At 41.9% G+C, this 12,620-nt stretch overlaps 1 non-coding gene across 1 annotated transcript; it reads left to right on the forward strand.

Moving 5' to 3' along the window:
* The first annotated feature begins 2,303 nt into the window (after positions 1-2,303).
* On the forward strand, positions 2,304-2,410 carry LOC141653984 (small nucleolar RNA R71). Its single transcript, XR_012547569.1, has one exon. It is a non-coding gene; the product is annotated as a small nucleolar RNA R71 (small nucleolar RNA).
* Positions 2,411-12,620: the final 10,210 nt, after the last annotated feature.

Here is a 12,620-nt window from a genome sequence, read left to right on the forward strand (position 1 = left end):
CCACCTCCTGCATTGGAGGGTTTAGTAAATCTCGACCTTGCGCCGGGGCTTGTGGCCCTCTTCCAAATGAATTCGATGCATACAAAAATCAGGACTAATACCTTTGAGATCATCAATGCTATACCCAATTGCCTTTTTATGAGTTCTCAAAACAGTCAACATAGCAGATAGTTGACCTTCAGTTAGGCTAGCATTGACGATCACTGGGTTCATTTCACATTCATCAAGAAATTCATATTTGAGATGAGAGGGAAGGGGTTTTAATTCAGGTTTCTTTACCTCAGTTACCTTAGGTGTGACACCCAAACTGTATACCTTCTGATGTGGGCATTCCTCTCAAGTTAGAAGCCTCTCAATCTGATGAACTTCTGGACTCCATGAACTCGTCTGATCAGCTGGATCCGTGACAAGGGCAATCTCCAGAGGATCCCTGTCCAAACACATAGGAAGACACTCATCAATAGTAAAATCAACAACATCTATACTATGACAAGTTTCTTCTATCATGGGGTTTTTCAATGCTTTTTCCAAGTTAAAAATAATCATATCATCCCCCACAGCTAAGGTCAATCTCCCTTGCCTAACATCTATAACCGCCCCGATATGTAAGAACGCATCCTAAGATGATAGGGATTTGGTTGTCTTCAGCCATGTCCATGACAACAAAATCAACGGGGATGAAAAACTTCCCTATACGAACGGGAACATCCTCTAACACCCCCAATGGGTGTTTAACAGTTCCATTGGCCATCTGCAGTGTCATATTAGTAACTGTTAACGGACCCATATTTAATTTCTTACAAATAGAATACGGCATGAAGCTGACACTAGCTCCTAAATCACAAAGAGCTTTACTAATAGAAAGATGACCAATTTGACAAGGGATAGAAAAACTTCCTGGATCCTTTAATTTTGGTGGTGAGTTAATTGGCAACATGGCACTGCACTTCTGAGTATAAGCAATAGTTTCCACCGCGTCAAAGGATCTCTTCCTTGTCAAAATCTCCTTCATGAATTTCGCATAAGCCGGCACTTGAGTAATTAATTCAGTAAAAGGGACACTTAACTGTAGATTCTTCACGACCTCCATAAACTTACCGAATCGCTTATCCGACTTGGATTTTGTTGTCGATGAGGAAAAGGTAGTGAAATAGTTATGGGCTCGGCTTGCTTGTCCTTAGAAACAACTTTTGAAACACCGTCACCGTCGATTTTGGATCCTCGATCGAGCCAGGGTGACTCGATCGAGTGGCTGGATCCTCGATCGAGTCGCCTCGACTCGATCGAGGAACCTTTACAGGTTCAACTTCTACGTCTTTTTTACTTTTATCGCCAGCTCGTGTTTCAACTTCGTCAGGTTCTGTCTCATCATCACTAAGCTCCAAATTACCCAATCCTTTGGGATGCATATAAGGGACCTCATCAACAATAATGGGCACGTCTTTCTCAAGGCTTTGTAGGTCGGGATTCACATAAGAAGTACCGCTCCTCAGCTGAATAACATTAGCTTGCTCATGAGCTTGCTTACCTTGAGGAGGAAGACCTACGGCCTGTTATGGGCAATCAGCTCAGAAATTTGAGCCGTCTGCTTCTGCTGCATTGACAAAGTTTGTTGCAAAAGGTTGCGCAACTCTGCCATATCATTGTTCGAAGCTTGTTGAGGAATTTGCTGAGGAGTTTGCTGAGGAGGCTGTTGATATTGATTGTTGAACTGCTGGCCTCCTTTATTTTGCCTTTGATACCCCCCTTATTGTTGATTACCACGATTGTTGGGAGGGATATAAGTATTCTTTTGCGGTTGTGACTACTGCGGGTTTTGCACATTCCGACTAGACCATTGAAGGAACGGATGTTCCTTCGTTCTTTCATTGTAAAAGTTGGAGAAAGGTATACCTTGTGCACCTTGTCTGTAAGCCTGAAAGGCGTTAACCTGCTCAAATGTGCTCATACAATCAGCTGCACTGTGACCATCTAAACCGCATCTAGCACAAGTCTCCTCCACTTGCTGACTCATGGCATGAACTCTCTCCTTACTACCCAATGATTGGGTAGTCTTTATCTCAGCAATCTGGGCAGAAATAGTCTCTAGCTGTGCCGCCAGGGCACTATCAACACCGGTACCTCGCGTGCTTCCCCTAGGATTTCCATACCTGGTGGTATGGGTAGCAATCTGATCAATCAACTTCCACGCGTCACCATCATTGGTGTTGTCTTGAAACCTCCCATTAGCAGAAAAATCCAAATGGGCACGATGATCATCAAACAACCCGTTATAAAACTGGTTGCAAAGGAACCACTTTGGGAAACCATGATGGGGAACTGATCGAACTAAACGCTTGAAGCGAGTCCAAGCTTCATTCAAATCTTCAGTAGCTCCTTGCTTGAAACTAGTAATTTGATTTCTCAGAGCATTAGTCTTTTGAGGTGGGAAGTATCTCTTGTAGAAAGCAAGAGCCAAGGAATTCCAGTCTGTAACTCCTTCAGTATCCATATCCATATCTCTCAACCACTCAGCAGCTCCATCTTTCAGAGAGAAAGGAAGGAGCACCTACTTAACCTGGTCTTGTGTCACTCCAGCTGTTAATGGGATAGAACAGCAGTAAGTGACAAATTTATCCATATGTGTCGCAGGATCCTCAGCAGCTGTCCCTCCAAACATATTTCGTTCCACCAAATTGATATAAGATGGCCGAATCTCAAAAGTTCCATTGGTAGTAGTGGGCAGCTTAAATCCTTGTGGGATAGAATCTAAGGTCGGCTCAGAGTGACTGGCTAGAGTAGGCATGATGGGAATTTTGGGAATATCAGTTGTAACTGGAATTTCAGGAATAGGAATTTCGTCCTCTTCCTCTTCGTAGGACCGATCGGCTGTCTGTGTTGAGCTCGCCGTTTCGACGTCAAGTATACTCAAGTCTTCTACTTGACCCACTTCTTGATTAAATTTCCGTCTGTAGCGAAAAGTCTTCTCTGGTTCAAGATCAAAAGGAATAATCTCGGACCTATTAGACCTGGGCATAAACGGAACTAACAAGAAGAGGGTGAGAACGTTCTCAAGGAACTGGGTTCCCTGAGACAAAAAGACAAAATAAACACAAACAGACTAAACAATTGTTGCCTCCCCGGCAACGGCGCCAAATTTGATGTGGCTAAAGTCGTATCACCAAACCAAAGTAAAACTATCTCAGGACTAACAAGAATAGCTAGTAGTAAGACAGGTATCGAATCCACAGGGAGGCGGTAAAAGCTAAGTCTAAGAGTATTTAAGTTGTCTAGAAGTAACCGATTTCTGGGGGTTTGTTTTGTTTTGATTCTATTAAACTAATTGCAAGTAATTAAATGAAGGTTTTAACGATATTATTAAAAGTCTAGGATTTACGGTTCACTAGGTCAATCAGTCGGGGATTATCAATCAATTGCTAAATCTATCAAGTTGTTTAAGGTCATAAGATCGGCCGACTCAATTATGCCCTTTAGATCGATTCTAACATGCGGTCGCTATGATTAGATACTCTCTATTTGATTATCGCAGCCTATATCAATTCTAACCCGGTCGGCGATAGGATCAATTCGCTACACTAATTAATAACTCAGGCCTCAAGTTGATTAACTAGAAGAATTACAATAATCAAACAACAACTTTAACGATATCAATAGCAACTAATTGATTTTCCCTTTTGATTAACCTAGGTCCCCTTCATCCTAGATGAGGGGATTCGCTACTCATAATTATAATAACAACAACAATAATGATTAAAGATGAAAACATGATTGAAAGTATAAAACAATAATTAATGAACATAAAACAATCAACGATTAATTAATGAGGAAAGATTAGTACCATACAAGGGAAAGATTAGGGTTCTAAGAGAGTTTTCCAGCAATATCCAAGCAAAATATAACGTAGTCCAACAATAAAACACGAGTTTCTAATTTATAACAAAAGATAATCGTTTTAGGAAAATCCGGAAATAAGCCCGCCAGAGAGGATCCTCGATCGAGCCAGAGGTGACTCGATCGAGGACAGCTCTAAAAGTATATATGAAAGTGATACATCAGGCTCATTCCCCCTTCATGGTGCTTACTTCAACCGTGGGCTCCCCTTCTTCTATCCCTTCTCTTATGATCCATTACTTATTAAGTGGGTCTTTCCTAGTATGTGATTTTTAGCCCAAACAATGTTCTAATCTCATAATGAACATGTATAAACTGAATGCTGAAGTGATAAAAGAGATCGATTACTTACCTCCAGCCATTGCTTGAAATAATTGATCCGTCTTAATGAATAACCCAATTTTTATGCCTCAAATCTGACTTGGTTTCCAAACCCTCAGCCTCACAATTTAGATGGTGTATTTTCTTAATGAGTTAGGATTGGTGAACCTTAATCAGAATAAATATGTTCCCCTTATATAGACTCTTGCCATCAAAGAGTCAACTGAACAGTTTCCTAAATTGTGAATGGTAAGTTATGGGAGATAATAGTGGAAACAGAATCCTAGGTAAATTCCACCATACAATGGACCAAATTAATTTTCATAAAATAATTTAATTAAATATTAATAAAATACTTACGTCATATACTTATAATTTCCCATTTACTAATTGAAAGCAAAACATGAACAATTAATTAAGTACTCCGTATAACCAAGGGGCACGTCGTGTAGGAGCTATCAAATATGCCTTCGACGGATTACATTGTGCGCACCTGGTGTGGGAGCGATTGGGAGTTGGTCCACCCGCCATTTAAAAAAAACGCACCTCGTGTGCCGGGGTACAACCTAGGTAGCACCAAAACGGACATAGACACAGACACGGACACGGACACGACATGGACACGTGATACGGCATCCCATGAAATTTAGGACACGGGACACGCTATTTAAATTTAATAAAAAAATATATTTTATGGTTATAAATAACGTATGATTTTATTTTTGTAATGTATCTGATACTAAATTTAGGTAACTGAAGGATGTTTTGGTAAAAATTTACCGACTACGAATCTTTTTATGTGAGTGATAGTGATTAATCTAATGCCAATTATGTTTTAAATGCGATGATAGGGACGACGGAATAAAGACGAATAGAAAAGAAGGACACGGAGAATTTTTGGTGACGCGGAAAACAGTTTGGCGCCCACCGTGGGGCATAGTGATCATTTTCTATAGCCAAGCCTCGCAAAACCGAACCAGCCATCACAATGTCTGGAACCAGCCAGAATCCTTCCAGCAGCCAGAGTATGTCAGCCCTATCTTCTGCAGCAGGAATTACTTCTGCATCTGCAGGACCAATCAGTGCATCCCCGGCATCCAGCCAAATGATCCCTGCCAGCATGTCGACCAGAGCCATGCCCCAGCCTCAGTGATACCCGTCGTTGTGAATACCAAAGATAAAATTTATAATTCCTATTAAGACTAACCTAGGCTAGTGGTAACAGGGTCGAACCACAAGGAGGCAGATGTAAATTTTAGTTGATTTAAGTTCAGTCTGAGGTAACTATTGTGGGGGTTGAATTGAATTGGTCTACAGCTAAAAGTGAACAAAGATAATAAACTAAATAAACGATTTAAACAGATAAAAGAAGGGTACTAGGATGGTCGGTTCATTATAGCTTCGGCGGCAGCAAACTAAGTCGGTCTGAATCAAACACAGGTAAGGCGGGAGATAAAGAGGTCCTCTCGGTCTACTCTTAACAAATAGCATCTTTCAATCTCGCTATAGGTCCCTAATGTCACTAATACTAACTTTCGTCCTGAAAAGTGACTAACGGTCTAAACTATACCTATCTTTCGATCTTAGCACGGTTTAGTCGATTTAATTGATGGTCAAATAACTTTCCCTATCTTTCGATCTAATGGGTCGGTCACAAAATAGGTATCTAACTGGTCGCATGCATTCGATTCGTTAAACACAAGATTAAATTCAATTAAAACGAAAATAAAACCCTACGAGGTCGATCGATCGATGACAATGTCGGTCGATCGACCAACACGCGAGACAGTCCGTGTAAAATCTATTGCCGCCTATGCCATAAATCGCCTACATCCTAGCACTAAAGAATTAGCTACTCATGATGAAAGTGATAACAACAATAAAACTAATAACGATTACTGAATTCATGCTTAAAGTAAATAACTAACAATGATAATACGATAATTGGCTTTCGGGATACTAACTAGCAAATCTATACTAATGATGAAAGTAAAACAATAAACTGGAATTAGGGCGGAAGAATACCGAGATTTCGGAGGAAAGATTAAGAACAAGAACAGAATTCCAATGCTAAAACGATGTTCCAAACCTTAATTACTCGAATGAATAAAACTGAAAGTTACTGTGTGAAACTTAGATAAAAAACTCCATCCTAAACTGAATGTTTTATGTTACGTTATATAGCAAAAAACGTAACATCTTATTTCCTAAACCTAGCATCATGGGCTTGCGCTTTCTCGGTCTTCTAATTCTCGTCTAGAATAGCAATCTGGTCGATCGACTGATAAGGCTGGTCGATCGACTGCTCCTCAGCAACAGTAGCTTCTGGAACCCGAACATTGGTCGATCGACTGAGGGTGATGGTCGATCGACTAATGGAGCTTCTACTTGACTTCTTGAAACTCGTGGACTTGTCTTTTGGGCCTTGGATTGCGCACCAAGCTCGTTCCTTAAGTGATTCTTTTACGTCATTTGCAATGCAGTTTACTCGGGGACGGATTTGGCTTGATTTCCCGTTGAATTCTTCACATTTCTGCAATAATGTACAAAATACGGAAGTAGACGGAAATAGGGAGAAATGTAGCATAAACTACAAGAATGAGCTCTAAAATGCGTGTAAAATGGGATGTAAAACATCATATAAATAACACGCATCAAACTTCCCCAAACCAAACCCTTGCTTGTCCCCAAGCAAGAACTAGACTCGATCTAATGACCTAATGGAACGAGTTCAATCTCAGAGCGAAATGCAAACTGTTAAGCCTAAACCAATTTAATGCACAACCAACAATCAACTAGTAACGTGAATCATGCAAACGAGTCATGAGGTCGTTAGAGATCTACAACCGTCACCGTAGAGAGACTTATCAAATTGGACTCTCGCGGGTCGCTCAAATCACTCAATAAGCACAGGTGATATAAATGTAAGATAGAAGGAATTAATTTTGTAGTGACTCTCACCTAACTACGACCTATGAAAACATGCCAGCAATAAAATATGAAAATGACCTCTATGACCGTGCATACGCATTCCAACCAAACAGATGACCAATGACACATGCCGAGGTATATATGGGATATGTGAGGTATGGGTAAGAAGAGGCAAAACATTTTATGGTAAAGTGGAGGTACAGGTGATCAAGCTAGTACCAAAACGAAACCAAGTGGCAACATCCAGCTTCTTGCTCATAATCAAGCGAAACGGTGCTATAGCAAGCACAAAACTCACAATCTCCAAACTATCAAATCAATAAACTCCCCATAGGATATCAAAAAATCGCCAAAAGATAAGGATTAAATTATGCGAATTGACTTCTTCCTCGAATCTCAGTCGATCGACCATATTTGGCAGTCGATCGACTGCTTAAACAGTACAGAACCTCTTTTTTCATTTCTTTTTCGAATCATTTTTTTTTTCATTTTTTATTTCTTTTTTTCTTTTGTTTCTTTCTTTCCTTTTTTCATTTTCCAATCATCATCTCAACAGAGCAAATGCCACCAAAAACGAGTAACAATCCCAAGAACACAGACTACTAGCTTGACGAGGGACAGGCTAAATGTAGGATGTAGTAATGGGACAAAAGGGCTATTTTTGGCAGTGTGAAGCTTATGGGTAAAATGAGAAAAGGCAGCCTCTACCACATGTGTCAACAAACCACAAACCGAATGCATACAGGTATTAAGTAGATCAAATTCATATTCATGCAAATTAAGGAAACATGTCTCATAAGGAGTACTACTCACATTCCTAATTAAACCGGTCATGAATATCACCAGTTATAGGCTCTAATTCTCAGAAATATGATGTAGTTTGCCAAAAATCAAAGTCAGGTCTCAAGTTCAGCAAATAATTTAACAAAAACTCGTAGATATGCATTTGCGATTCTACTAATAACATGTCAATTAGGCAAGGCTCAGGCAAAACGGGTGCAAATGCAAAATCATCATGGAAATACTACCGTTCCGACTCGACCTATATGCTAAAATAAACGTGCATTGTATAGAATTTTTTCAATTTTTTCAAATTTTGTTTTGGATTTTTGTATATATATAGGAAATGAAATAAACAATGCATACAAAAATATAAACGTGAAACAGAAATGCAATAAGACATATGCAAATGCGACGCAAAACCCTTCCCCAAACCAAATCGCACAATGTCCCCATTGTGCAAAATCATGTAATGAAGGAAAGAGAAACGGGAATTTGCGAGAAAATGAAATAAATAAATATGACATGAAGTGGAAATCGGGAACTCACAAGACTTTAAGCGCAGCAAAGGAAACCTCCCCAAACCAGCGTGAGCTAGGAGGTTTCAGTAGCCAGCAGTGCTACTAATAAGTACCTGAAAGACAAATAAAAACCACGCATAAGACTGAGAAAACAATTTTTGAAACGGTAAAATTGTGCACAAATGAGAAAATAGAAGAGATAAATAATTTGACGGAAAATAAAGTGGAGTAGAAAACTCCCTTAAGTCCGCAAATCGACCAAACACAAGAGGGGAGAGGTCGTGAACAGTGCAAAAGAAGTGACTACGGTCGATCGACCTATAGGGAAGTCGATCGACTAGATGAACAGGAACAGAAGCTCCTGGAAAGCGCAACTCAGTCGATCGACCATGATGGTCAGTCGATCGACTGAAAGTACTGCTGTACTCCTTATTTCTTCATTTTTGCTCAATGATTTGAGCTAACAAGCTCTAAATACCTGCAAGTGCACAAAAATACGCGCCCAAAATTGCGCAAAACCCAGAATAAAGTCGAAAGTACTTGAAAATCCTAAGCAAACAAAATAAAAGCGAAGTTTTCGCGCACACAAAAAACAATAAAAATGTCTTAACAAAGCAAATAAAATGAAGTTTATAACGAGATCGATCAACTAATAGTTGATCAAGAAGGACCACGGTATGGCCCACTTCGTCGGCTTCTGGCTACTAGAGGTAGCCTCAATGGTGCTCATCTCATCACCGCACCCTTCTTAGCTTCGACGATCGGAGGGCTCAACGGATCAACTTTGTCGCCTCCCAATCAAGGATTTCCTTGGGTTCAACGGAATCCAAGTCAGACCGTCTCACCTTGGTTGGCTCATCTTCCACTTCCTCATCAGTCCCATAGCTTAGGCATCCAAGGCCTCATCTTTGAATGATAGGCTTCTTTTACTGGTACACACTTGTAGCACTTCCTTCCCCAAACCAGCTCCTGCATTATCTAAAACAACAGATTCTTCCTCCTTCTTGCTCCCAATCTGGGGCGGAGGGGTTAACACAGCAGTAGTGATAGGGACAGGCAATTCAGGAAGCACAAAGTACGATTTCTTTTCAGAGACCGTATTACAAGTAACAGGCCACATGGGATCCTTCTTTTTAGCAGGTTGGGCAAAAATGATAGAATGTTTCCCAACTTTGAAGGTCAAAGTTCCAGAGCCTACGTCAATAACTGCACCAGCAGTGTGCAGAAACGGCCTACCTAGGATGATCGGTATATGGGCATCCTCAGGCATGTCAAGGACAACAAAGTCAACAGGGAAGAAAAACTTCCCTATTTGGACGGGTATGTCCTCTAGGACTCCTATAGGCTCGACCGCAGATCGGTCAGCCATCTGAACTGTCATGTCTGTGATAGCAAACCGGGTCAACTTAAGCCTCCTAGCTAAACTCAAGGGCATGACGCTTATGCTGGCCCCTAGGTCACACAATGCCTTCTCAATTGAGAAGGTACCTATTTTGCAAGGAACAGAAAAGCTACCCGGGTCCTCTAACTTATGGGGCGCGATGTGAGAGACAGATAGGAGCAAGACTCCTTGGTGAGTGCGACAGTGTGCACTGTTTCAAGTGACCGCTTTTTGGACAACAGTTGTTTCATAAATTTAGTATAAGCGGGCACTTGGTTAACTAACTCAAGGAAGGGGACTTGTACATTCAGACTACGGATAACTTTCTCAAACTTACCGAAAGATACTGTTTCTTCGTCGGCACGAGTCTCTCCGGATATGGGGCTGTGAGGAGTACCTTAGCCCTCTCCTCCAATTCACGTGCGCCGTGCGTCCTTGGACTTAGGCCGAAAGTCCGTCACCTTCTCTTTGTTGAAGCTAGACCCCTCCTCGCACCGTCTCAAATGAGAACCATTAACCGTCATTGGGTCGAACTTGGGACCGGATCGACCCATCAGCACTCGGGTCTTGTCCTAAAATCTTGGGACCGTGGTACCCCGAAACAAGTGGTCTCGTAATGAGGTTATTTGGCATTAAAGGACGAAATTCTCCAAGATTAGCAACGATCTCGGTCGATCGACCACTCTCCTCGATCGATCGACCGAGATGTCTGATTCGAGCTCCTGTAACCCGTGCTTGATCGATCGACTAGGTATATCGATCGATCGATCAAATACCCCAGACGTCTTTTCCTTTGATTTGTTCGTTGAAGCTTTCTCTTGACTTGTTTCCGGCTCATCTTTTTCAACAGCGTTCTCGACCATGGCAGGACCATCAAGGGTGGACCCGCTCCTCAAAGTGATGGCATTTAGGGTCTCCTTTTGTTCCGGTTGAGTAGGTAAGTGTCCGGGAGCTCGAGTGTTACTTTTGCTAGCCAGTTGAGCAATTTGGCTCTCTAGTAACTTCATCCCGGCCTCTCTTGCTTGGGACTCCTTTAGCAACAGGTTCTTAAGCTCGAAAAATTCAGAATGCGATTGTTCTTTTGTGGCACATAAGGAGGTTTCGATATTGTTTGTTGCTTTTGATGAGGGGGTATATAGGGTTGTTGCTTTGCGGCGGAGCTTGAGTTGGGTTAAGGACATTTTGGCTCCTCCAACTCAAGTTCGGATGGGTGTTCGGCTCATAGTAGGTGTTGGTCTGCCTATAGTGTTGAAAGGCAGCACAAGATTCAAAGGGACTAGGGCAGTTTTTCGAGACATGGCCCTCACCTCCACACCTTTCACAGACGAAGGGACCGTCGACACGGCGTTGACTTGGTACATCCCACCTTTGGAAGCTCCTCCGAGCTCATACTTGTCAAATCTCGCGGTAAGAGCCTCAAGTGCGGCGACAGAGGAGGATTCAGCAGCTCTCCTCCGGTTCCCTCTAGAATTCCCATACTCGGCCTTGTGGGTAGCTAGATCGTCAATGATCTTCCACCCCTTAGTTGCTCCCAAATTTTCAAAGAAATCTCCCGTTGGCTGCAGCATCCAAAATGGCCCTCTGATCGTCGTACAACCCATTGTAGAAATGATTGCACAAACTCCATTTTTCGAACCCATGGTGCGGTATGGTTCGCACCAACTTCTTAAATCGGACCCATGCTTCGTGGAAATTCTCATCTGGCCCTTGTTTAAAGCCCGTGATTTGAGCTCTAATAGCGATCGTCCTTGAAGCGGAGAAGTACTTCTTGTAGAACGCCAATGCCAATGTATTCCAATCAGCGATCCCTTGAACGGCTCGGTCCAGATCTCTATACCACTCCCTTGCAGCATCGCGAAGGAAGAAGATGAACATAGTCTCCTTGATCTGGTCTTGGGTCACGCCCGGTGGGGGGGGTATGGAACAATGATGAGTCAATAAAGGTCTCCATATGCTTAGCCGCATCTTCATTTGCGGCTCCCCAAACTAGTTTCTCTCAACCATAGTGATGTAGGCAGGCTTTGGTTCGAACTTCCTAGCATCACCTGGTAGCTCGAACCCCTTATATAAGTTATCGGCTGTCGGCTCGAATAACTAGCTATACTTGCTTCCTCGGCCATGACCGGAATTTTCGAGAAGTAACGTCTCGGTGAAGAAGTGGAAACGGGCGAAGATGGTGGATTATCTTCGAACAGTTCGTTCTCGTGATAGCTTGACAGAGTACTCAGCTCTTCCTCTGTCGGTAGTATCCTTTGTGTTCGTCTCAACTCGCGCAAGGATCTTTCAAGCTCAGGGTTCAACGGTAGTAATTCTCCACCCCGTGACTGCGCATAAGAAGAAACTACAAAAAGAATATAAGAAAAATTTAAGGAACGGATGTCCCTTAAACTAAGAAAGACTAAAAATAAAAACAACTAAAATTAGGACTATTGCCTCCCCGAAACACTTGGCGCCAAAATTTGATGCCCATCGTTGTGAATACCAAAGATAAAATTTATAATTCCTATTAAGACTAACCTAGGCTAGTGGTAACGGGGTCGAACCACAAGGAGGCGGATGTAAATTTTAGTTGATTTAAGTTCGATCCGAGGTAACTATTGTGGGGCTTGAATTGAATTGGTCTACAGCTAAAAGTGAACAAAGATAATAAACTAAATAAACGATTTAAACAGATAAAAGAAGGGTACTAGGATGGTCGGTTCATTATAGCTTCGGCGGCAAAACTAAGTCGGTCTGAATCAAACACGGGTAAGGCGGAGATAAAGAGGTCCTCTCGGTCTACTCTTAACAAATAG

The sequence above is a fragment of the Silene latifolia genome, chromosome 4 (genome assembly GCF_048544455.1).
Source record: "Silene latifolia isolate original U9 population chromosome 4, ASM4854445v1, whole genome shotgun sequence".
NCBI classification, from domain to species: Eukaryota; Viridiplantae; Streptophyta; class Magnoliopsida; order Caryophyllales; family Caryophyllaceae; genus Silene; species Silene latifolia.